The sequence below is a fragment of the Mastomys coucha genome, unplaced genomic scaffold, assembly GCF_008632895.1.
Source record: "Mastomys coucha isolate ucsf_1 unplaced genomic scaffold, UCSF_Mcou_1 pScaffold21, whole genome shotgun sequence".
NCBI lineage: Eukaryota > Metazoa > Chordata > Mammalia > Rodentia > Muridae > Mastomys > Mastomys coucha.
The window spans coordinates 172,696,821-172,707,513 of NW_022196904.1; the positions used below are offsets into that span (position 1 = coordinate 172,696,821).

The following is a 10,693-nucleotide window of genomic DNA, read 5'->3' on the forward strand; positions in this document are numbered from 1 at the left end:
GTCAGTGCTCTTAAGTGCTGAGCCATCTCTCTAGCCCCCTGAGTGGGACTCTTGGTACCATTCTAATCTTTAATTCTTGAAATCATAATTATTGGGAAATTTAAGGGATTTAGCTTTGCTCTTGTCCTTAACACAGTTCCAAGCCATTACACTTACCCACACTACAGAAGCATGATTCACACAATCAAAATGAGAGTGAGGGATTTTACCATTAGACTCAGCTAGACTAACTAAATGTTAATATTGGTTTGATTCAAGAAAATATATCAATTTAGGCAGGGCGGTGGTGATGCACGCCTTTAATCCCAGAGAAGGGATTAACTTGGGAGGCAGAGGCAGGCAGATTTCTGAGTTCGAGGACAGCCTGCTCTACAGAGTGAGTTCCAGGACAGCCAGGGCTACTCAGAGAAACCTGGTCTTGAAAAACCAAAAAAAAAGGAAAAGAAAAAGAAAATGTATCAGTTTAGGAAGTAGTAATATCCAGTATTAAAAATATAGAACTTGGAATCTGAACAAAAATTATAAATTGAAGCCTTTTAAAGGCCTGATACACCTGAATAGGTAAGACAAAGTGAGGAGGTATCCCAAGTCTAAGAAACAGAATTTGATGGACCCAGTTACCTTCTCTTCTATTGCTATATGGTTTTAACAAGTTACCAAGCCTCTGTTTCCATCGTCTGTCAAAAGGGCTGTAGTACCTGGCATATCTAGTTGCTACGGAGCCTATATTAGACACGTCATAAAATAGCACCGAGGCAAGTTGGTTCTTACATGCAAGTGCACAATAAATTAAAGCAGAAGTAAGTTCCTAGGAGGTGTCATAAATTACTGTAAACATAGAAAATCAGATTGTTGTGCTTTGTGAAGGTCATTAGAACTTTGCAAATGAGGCATGGACAATCTTATTTTAACCCCAGTTGAGGACTATGGTTGAAACCTGAAAAAGGGCATTTCTGCATTTTGTGATCCTGTTTAGGGACCAAGCACACACATGGTACACATGCAAACGTATTTTCAGTCAAGTACTCGTAACTATTTTTTTAATATTAAGCATATTTCTCGGTATTCTAAACTGTGAAGAGATACTATTACCATGTCAACTCTTATTTAAAAAGCATTTAATCGAGCCTTGGTTACAATTTCAGAGGTTTATTCCATTAATAGCATGGCAGGAAACATGGTGGCACACAGACAGACATGGTACAGGAGGGATATGTGAGAGTCCTACATCTGGAATGTCAGGCAGCAGGAAGAGAGTGAGACAGACAGTAGTGCTGGATTGGGATTTTGAAAGCCCATCCTTAGTGACACACTTCCCCCAACAAGCCCTCACCTCTTAGTTCCTCTCAAGTAGTACCTCTCCATTTAAAGCATATGGGGCTATTTTTATTCAAACTGCCACACGTGCATAAATGTGAACTACATTGAAATATACAAAAATAGATCACTTTACAAGGCCAAAAGTTCATATACTTTGGATCTATGTGTTTTTAAAAGTAGGTGGTAGTGTAACTAAATACTCTTTTAAGACTGTGTGGGATTGCCCATTTAATCATCAAAGCTAGTGTTCTCGAAAGAAAGAAAAGTTTCCACAGGGCTAGAGAAGTGGATGCAGGTGCATCAAAAGTTCAAACCACTGTGGTTTACAGAGCAGACTACCCCTTCCCCTGAGTAAACAACAAAACCCTTAATCTTTCCAGTGAAAGGATTTTGTGGGGTTTGCTGCCTAGTTGATGTGGCTCTGGTTAACTTTTTAATTATATGGAGGGTCTGTGTATTACAAACTGATAAATGGCTTGACAGTGTGCATTACATTGTCTATTAGGTTGGCTCCAGATACCTCGCTAAGGAAGAGCTGGCAGTGTAGCTTTTGTACAGAGATACAGATTTAATGGAAAGTAACCATGAGAACTAATGTTTTGATATTAAGAACTGGGCCATCCGTACAAATTAGAGTGTTTAAAACTAGATGTTGTAACATTAGCCTCTTGCAGATTGATTGTGTATATCCTTGTCTGTCTGCCTGCCTGCTTGCCAGTATGTGTGGGGGAGAGGGGGCAGGTATTAGGGGTCATGAAGCTGATGTTTCATACATATCTGTGTAGGTGGGCTTGGACACTGGGGTCTAGTACAGTATCTCTGTGTCCTGGCTTAGCATTGAGATCCTGTCCTGGCTTAGAAAATCTTCGTGCACATCTGCTTTCGTCCCAGTGCACTAGCATACACCTGCATACTTTGTCAGAGACTTGCACACTCACTGTCTGCCCTTCAAAACTCACACTTTTTATTCTTTTAAATTGAGGTGTGAAAAGTACATACTTATTTTATACCATATGAAGTTATTTGATGAATTTGTACATTATATGATATTCAAACAGGGAAGGCATGCATATCTCCTTGAACATGATTGCTTTTAGAAACACTCCAAATCTTTCCTCTCTCTTTTTACTATGAATATATTTTATGGTCTAGATTTATTTACCCTACTGTGCAATAGGATGCATGAACTTATTTCCCATATTTGCTTGTGATGAAAACCCCTTTCTTCTGTTGGGTTGATTTGAATATTTTTTCGTTGAAAAGCTCCTTCTTGACCTTTCTGATTGTCTGTCAAAAGTGTTTTTTCTTCCCCTTTCAGTTTCATTGGGAAATACATTAGGAAAATCATTTTTGGCACAGAGTTAACTTTATTTTGTTGATTTATTCATTGCTTCATGCATGCAATGAGTTTCCCTAGACTGTAATCAGTGAAGTTACCAAGTTAGAATAGACCTTGACCTACAAAAGCCTCATAACCCAGGAGAGGAAATGGGTTGAAAACTATTAGCTCACAGAGTCAGTGCTGTTCAATAAAAGGTGGAGACAAGATGAGTGAAGAGCTGTGATCTCTCACTCTCACAGGGAGATGGGCTGAAGAGTAGAGAATGAAGCAATAGGAACTTGGCAGGAATTCACTGACCAGTGTGACATGACCTTGTTTGGGCTTTATTAGAACGCGTGTACTGAATAGGAAGTGGTGCCTAAAATAAGCTGATCGCACAGAGCTTGCAGGGTATCTCCTGAGAAAGCCAGCCTACAAACTGAATTCAGTTAGTGTGTGTGTTGGAAGCAAGGGAGTCTGTAGCAATACTGATAGATGCTTAGTCGGGCCTCTTCAGCTTTATGTCTGCACAGAGTGTGTACATTTAGTTACGTTTATGGCTGCCACTGTTTCCAAGTAAGAACAAGTTTAAATCTACTTAGCTCACCCCACCACAACACCCTTACATACTTTACACCACCCCTCAGCAGTGGGCTTGGGTGTTTCTGAATAAAGGCTGATGCAGGATAGTAATTACAGAAAGACCCCAGAAAGGAAAAAGTAGATATAAAACTGCTCAGGACTGCTCTGTTCAGAGACACAAGTCTGTAATCTACCTACTAAGACTGAGGTAGGAGTCCTCCAGCCCAAGCAAGGGCAACACAACAAGACCCCCATCTCTTAAGGAAACAAAATATGGGCTTGAAGAAATGGTGTCAGTTAAGCATGCACTGCTCTCCCAGATGATCTGGGTTCAGTTCCCAGCACCTACGTGACTTCTCATAACCTCCTTTTAAGTCTAGTCCCAGGGAATCTGATGTCCTCTTCTGGCCACTCTGGGCACCAGGCATGCACTTGGTTCACAGACATACATGCAGACAAAACACACATACACATAGATTTAAAGAAATTTTAATCTCTATACTTTCATTTTGTACTCAAACATTTCCTTTTTCCATCCATGAAGTAAACAATTGAGAATTTTAAATCTTAAGCTTCTTGAAATAACTACTTAGGCATTATATATTGTGTGCATCTTAAGTAACTTGCTGTATGCTATCAAACGGATTAAGCTTTAGGATCCACCACAGACATGTGTTCTAAAATCTAAAATTTCAGTGGTAGAAACTTAACGTCAAGAGAATTTGAAAAGTTGAGAAATAAGAGGTTTCATAGAAACATGGGGAAAGTCTGGATGCCGTACAGTCACTTTATTTGATAAATCATCTGGTATTGTCAAAAGCATAGAAGTTCATTTCTTGAGTAGAAACAAAGTTGTGTTTCTATCGGCTCCTCTCATAGCTGTTTTAGATGGACATCCCTCTGCCCACACTACCCTGCAAATTGGTGATTTTTTTTTTAAACCATTATGATTATCACAAATGAAGTACATACCTAATCATTGGAATGTGTCTGATAGTGGACTTCTTTGCCTGGACCATTCCAGGTCTTTGAACAGTTGTCCTACTGCTTATCACTCTTAAGGGAGCAGGCACCATGTAAGATTAGTTCTCCTTACCTTGGAGAAGGAACCCCTTCTGTCTGTATTTTGCCTAAGATGATTTAAACTAAAGTGCAGTTCCCTAAAAAAAAATTTAATTTTCACTTCAGAAGAAAGAAGGCAAGGTAGAAAGCACTTTAGCCTCCCTGGCTCATCCTGGTCTCTTTCTCCTGCGATGGTGACCTTATCACCCAGAGTTCCAGCTCCGTGGGGCTCAGGGTATGTGACACTTCTCAGCTCAAATCTGTCTGTACCTGAAATGTAAACTGGATGATTTCCTACAGTCTACTTTAGAGTTCCTCAGGAGTTCTTATAGTGAGTGCTTAGTTTGTGTTCTTACCAAGTTAGTGTTCAGTTCCAGCACTCAGTGGTGTAACTTCTAGGAACTGTTAAATTTATGTTACCCGGTCTAAAATCTCATCCTTGCATCCTTTGAACTTCCTTTTGTCTAATGAACACCAAGTGTAGGATGTTTGATCTTGTGATATCTTGCTTGGGATGACTGAGTGACAAGCAAAAGTGAGTTTGGCGGGGAGGCCATCACACTGCTGGGGAGGGTTGGCCCTTTCACTCTGGTCCTGCACTACCATGGCTCACACCTCCTCCTGTTTACCATGTGTCATAGCCAAAGCATAGAGTAAACCCGAATCTTCTTTGTCATGATATTATAATGTAATAAATCAGACTGGTTAAAATTCAGAAAAACAAAATCAAGCTGAAGAAAGCATGGGATTGAGTATATGTGCCTCAAAACGACTGCCTATTGTTTGAGATCTGTTCTGCAAACAGCCTCATAGCAGGGATATACAGCCCTGAAATGCAAGAGGGCCAGCACACTGCTTCGTGTCTAGCACCAGCCCTTCCCCCTGTGTCGTATTAATTCATAGAACTGGTGACATTTTCTCTTACCTGCTTTGAGCACATTTGGTAAATGGAGAGAAAGCTGCTAGTAAGGATTGCTGGCCTTGTGGTATCACTGATTTTAGCCATTGCTCTCCTGTGTCGCCATTACCAGTGACTCCCAGAGAACTGCTTCCGCAGTGGGAAGAGATCAAGCCTACCATACACAATCGCCACCCTTCAGGATTCTGTCCCAAGGAGGGGTTAGTTAATTTTCCAGATTTTAATATTCTCTAAAGTTTTGTGGAAACTGAGATCCTTTAGATTTCAGCCACCTAGAGAGCATGAATCAAACTGCTTTACCCCTCATTATATTCTTGTTGCTTTTTACCTGAACTTTGACTTGTGGAGTAGTGGCCTGTGTCATGCACAGGGCAGCCAGAGCTCTGTGGTGGTTATTTTCTAATGCTCTTCATTTCGATTTTTGAAGTTCAGCCTCTCAATAAACCTCGAGCTCACCAATTCCACTATAACAGTGGTTCTCGACCTCCCTAATGCACTTCCTCATGCTACGGTGATCTCCAACCATAATGTTATGTTGTTACTACTTCATAACTGTAGCTTTGCTACTATAATGAATTATAATGTTAGTATTTTATACTCAGGATATTGGATATGTAGCCTCCAAAAGGATCAAGACACACAGGTCAAGAACTGCTGGACTAGACTGTGTGGCTAATTTACCCCATGGATCCTTTTGTCCTTACCTCCCCAGGCTGAGATTATAAGAACTTCCATGTCTCACTTCTTTATGAGGAGCTGGAGATGGAACTCATGTCCTCATACTTGAATGGCAAACACTTTACTGGATGAGCTAGCTCCCCACTTCCATGATTATCTCTCCTAGCCAGTTCTGTGGATAGAAAACTCGAGTGCAGATGACTTGGAGGTACAGCTGTGCACAGTTTTGTACAAAGAACCATTTGCACACCCGTGCCCACTTTGACTAGACATACTTCTGACATACCCTTTGAGTCACTCCTTCGTTTAGAGATGAGAGAGTGGTAAGTTCGAGATAATCGTGAGCAAATACTTTCTTTCTTTCTTGTGCCATGAAACTTGTCCTCAGGGAGAGGACACTCAGGCCCATCACGGCTCAGGGGTCTCTGGGATCTGTTCCTGAGGTATGTGGTTTCTTTAAGGATTTGCTCTGGGGAGCAACCAAAGACACCAGCAGAAGGCTGTATGTGTAGGGGTCTCCTGGACAGCCCTAGCCAACTGTTCAAAAGTGGGATTCTCATGGGTATTGTGGCTTTTTTAAAGGTGTTCCTTGGCTTTTATAGGAAGCACCATTAACCCAGTGAGAAAAATTTATTAAATTATATATGTATAAAATACATATACAATTGTGTGTGTTATAGTTTTTTTTTTTAAGATAAATAGTTAAATTTCTTGCAGCTTTTTCTGGCATCCTTATTACTTTACCCTTCTCCCTCTGTGTTTATTTCCCTCCCTTAAGAGCCGCCCTTTCCATCTCTCCTCTCGGATCATTTATTCCCTCCTTACCCTATCTCTGTTGCTTCCGGCCCCGCTAACCTGCCAGCAGACTCACCATATCCTGGAAAAGACCTAGACCAGGAGTGAAGAAGTGGGAAGCATTCTTTCCAGTTACCACCTAGCAAAAGTACATCTTGATAGGGGACTGAGCATACATTTTTATGTTTTGTTTAAAGAAACAAGCCAAATTGAATGCTCTAGCCATAGCCTGCTTTACCTACAGCCTTTCTCCTCCTCAAACAAACTTTTTCTGCTCCTAACATTAGCTCCCATATGCTTACTGTTGGTCTTGTTCAGTCAAGAAAAACATATTTTGGTCATCAGTGACATTGATTTGCTTGCGTAGCAGTCTTTGGTGGTTACACACTAACTGCTGGAGAAAGTATCTGAGTCTATTACTCCCAGATTCTAGATGCTTCCACTTGATCTTTAGCTTCCTGGTGCATTTCGGTCTGTTCTTTAGTGGAAAATAACCTGAGCGTTGACTGGCCACCATTTATATTAGCCACAGGAACGAAAGTACTGCAGTACTGACTAAATAGGAGAGTTCAGCTATGCCTAACCTCTGATCTGGGAAAACACCATTGAGTAAATCATTAAAGATAGGGTTGTGAGGCAACACGTTGCTTTTAAACTGTGCCTTTTACAGTTTTTATGAATATTATCTTATCCTTTACCACACCCTGCTGAATTAGGCATTGAGCTAAAGGTAGAAAGACTGTGTGACCAAGGTTGCATAGACCATTTCTCACCAAGGAGATAAACCCAGGACCAATTCCAAGAACTGCAAGTCAGACGCTCCTCTTCCTTTACCAATCCCTGTGGTCTGACTGAGCTTTGGTGGTGGTGCTCTGCTTGCTAAATAATTCACTTACCTATTACAGGGAGGCCTCCTGCTGAACCAGACGGAAAGTCATTTCAACATACCATGAGAGGACTGCAACATCTGCAATATTATTTTCTTATAAAGATCCTATTTAGTCAGGTGTCCAGAGCATACACGGTACAAACTAATCACCGAGCTACAGTGCCATGTTCTGTACATGAGTGAGAAATTCTCTACAAGACAGAATCTCTGCTCTGTTCAATTAGCAGTTGCTTAGGAGTAACAAAGTTAGTGCGAGTGCTGTACTTGGGCTCTGTCAAAGATGCAGGAAAACTCACGTACTGCCAAGCAGAGGTAGATCTTAGCCATTTAAATCAGACCGACACCATTTTTTAAAGCCAAACATGAAAAATGCAGCAATATAATCAAGTACCAGGAAGTTGAGGTTAACTCTAAGCATTAGATAGCTGAATGGTAAGAAATTAAAAATCATCTAAATTAGGTTTCGCTTTAAAACCTTTTTGGGTGGATGTGGGGGGGGGTGTGCAGTAAGTAGTAATTTGGAGTCACAGCCAAAAGTAATTGTATGGCTGAGTTGTAAAGTTAGCTATTTAATGATAGCTGAACAAAGGTTAGTGTTAATGTGCAGTCTCTCAGCCCCAAGGACACTGCTTACTGCCAGGCTCCTGCCTATGCATCCAAATTGCCTACAAAATGAGTCAGATTCGTACCTTTGACACATCTCTACTAAGAACACATCATTTGCCATTCCCGAGAGCCACTGTCTTCCATTTTCTGGGTCCTGATGGGGTAAATACTGACTCTCAGAGAAGGTCCTGTCTCAAGAAGGAAAGGCAGAGAAGAGAGAAAGACATGTGTTAAGTGATGGTGTGATTCTGTGAAGAATTACACCAAAACATTTTCAAAAATTCAGGGGCTCGCAGGATGGCTCAGTGTTTAAGTGTTTGCCACCAAGCCTGATGACCTGAGTTTAATTCCAGGGACCGACATGCTTGGAAGGACAAAACATGTTCACAGAATCTTCCCTCTGACTTCTCTTTGTATGCTGTGGCACATGTGCCACATGTGAGTGTATACACACATACATGATATAAATGTAATTAAAAGTTTAGCAGCTGTGAGGGCACACAACCGTAATCCTAGTACTTGGAGGGTGGAAGCTGCAACCTTCCCTTCCCCAAGAAATGAGTGGTCCTCAAGGTTAGCCTCAGCTAGACAGAAAGTCTTCAGTCTCTCTGGGTAACCAACAAGAACCTTGACTGCTTTTGCCAAGCACATAAGAGGCAGAGGCAGCCTTGCCAGTTGAGGCATTGGATGAGCCAGCTGGAGCAGTATCACAAAGCTCACCCTGGTGGTGTGAGTGAAGGAGAGCTGGTGGGTTGACCAACACGGACGGCTGCCACCCAGGCCTAGATCCAGGGCTTTGAGTTGGCCCATCCCAACATCTACCCCATCTATGAACAGCTGGAACATGTGAAGGGGCCGGCCCTGCAGAACCAAAGCTACAGGATCTCCCTGATACACACAGCAGGGTTCCCGAGAGGAGCCCTGGTAAGGATGGAGTATCAATAGAGTAGCAGAAGCCAGAGGTCTTGAACCAGACCAATGACTCATTGCAATGAACATTTGCAAGTAAAGATGTGTAGGCAGAAGGGTGTACCATGGGACACACTGTGACTCACTAAAGCTTCTACAATGAGATTTTTGTTATTGTTTTCTTGGGGAAGGGAAGGTTGCAAGGATAGAGGGTAGATACAAAGAGACAGGGAGATGAATGGGACTGGAGCTCGTGGTGTGAATTTCACAAAGAATAAAAAGGGTTTTTAAAAAGGCAGAGAAGCCAAAACTGTTGAAGTCCTGCCTTTGTGCAAACTCTCAGTATATTGCCATCCAGTCCCAGTGTGCAGGTGAAGCTAAGGTTTCAAGAGACTGGTTAACTTTCTAATTCTCTTGTATATGTCAGAGTAGAAGTCAAGCCACATGTCTCCTTTGCAGTCCTGTGTCCTTCACTGGAACTGCGTCACCAGTGGGAAGTGGAAAGGCAGGGGACGCAGGCCACAGGTCAAAGTCAGAGATGGAAGAGTAAGCCTAAAGACTTAGCAATACTTGTTCAGAACACATGAAGCTACCTACGCTCTGTGTTCTGTTGTGTTTCACATACCCTCAAATAATAGTCGCCTAAAGGTCTATAAACCAGAGGGGCCAAGAAGCGTGTGTATGTGAGAAGTTGTATCAAGCTCTGGGCTCTTTCCGTGTCAGCTCAGTAAAAGTTGTGCCTCCAGAAGCACAAAGCCACCGTGAGATCCCTGGCCATCCCCTGCAGGGCATGCTTGTGCTCTGTCTTGAATCTAGTGTTGGCCTCTTTCACTCCCGTGACTCTGTGACTTAAACTCCAGCAAAGCTTCCCAGTGTGGAGATGGCTTTCATGTAGAGCAGCTTGTGTGACTGTGAAATGTTTCCTGGTAATATTCTGGGGGGAGCTCGGTGGTGGGCTAGCGTGAGAATGCTTCTGCCTTGCACGGACAAAGCTGATAGCCCTCCACTGTGAAATTTCTTTTGGTTTGTATCCTGTTCTAGAGCACCGTTGGTGGCTATCCAGCTAATTGTTCTTTCTGAGAAATTGTCTTAAAGGCATTGAGTTCTCAAACTACTTCTAAGCAGATATCTGTAGTCTCTGGAACATAGTATGTCTGTTTTTTTTTGTCATGTTATAAACTGAAGCTAGTGGTTATTTTAACCCCGTTGCCTGAACCTAGACTAACGGGCAGGCTGAGCAGCCCTCATCCAGAACAATCGGGGGAAGGCATGGTTTGATTTTGTCTTTCTTCAGGTTTTGGAATGTTTGCATATATTTAAGGATGTATCCATCTCAGGAGTGAGGCCCAGGTCTAATGTCAGAAGTCATTTATGGCCCAGGCCCACTATGTCCATACAGCCTAAAAGGAATCTTACACAGAATTCTTCAGTAGTCTTGTACTTAACAGTGGCGTGGTGTGTAATTTTCCACTCGTGCCACCATGAAAGGGTTCACATTTTAGAGTGTTACAGATTTGTGGATAAGGATTGCTCTGTGTTGACCATACAGAGTTAATAATGTGGCAAATTTTTATTTTCAGTGTTTCTTCTAAAGATAACTATTTCTGAAATT

At 42.0% G+C, this 10,693-nt stretch overlaps 1 protein-coding gene across 11 annotated transcripts in view; it reads left to right on the forward strand.

Moving 5' to 3' along the window:
• Window positions 1-10,693, forward strand: part of Lcor (ligand dependent nuclear receptor corepressor) — a 104,754-nt gene that overhangs the window by 79,092 nt on the left and 14,969 nt on the right. The window lies entirely within an intron of this gene.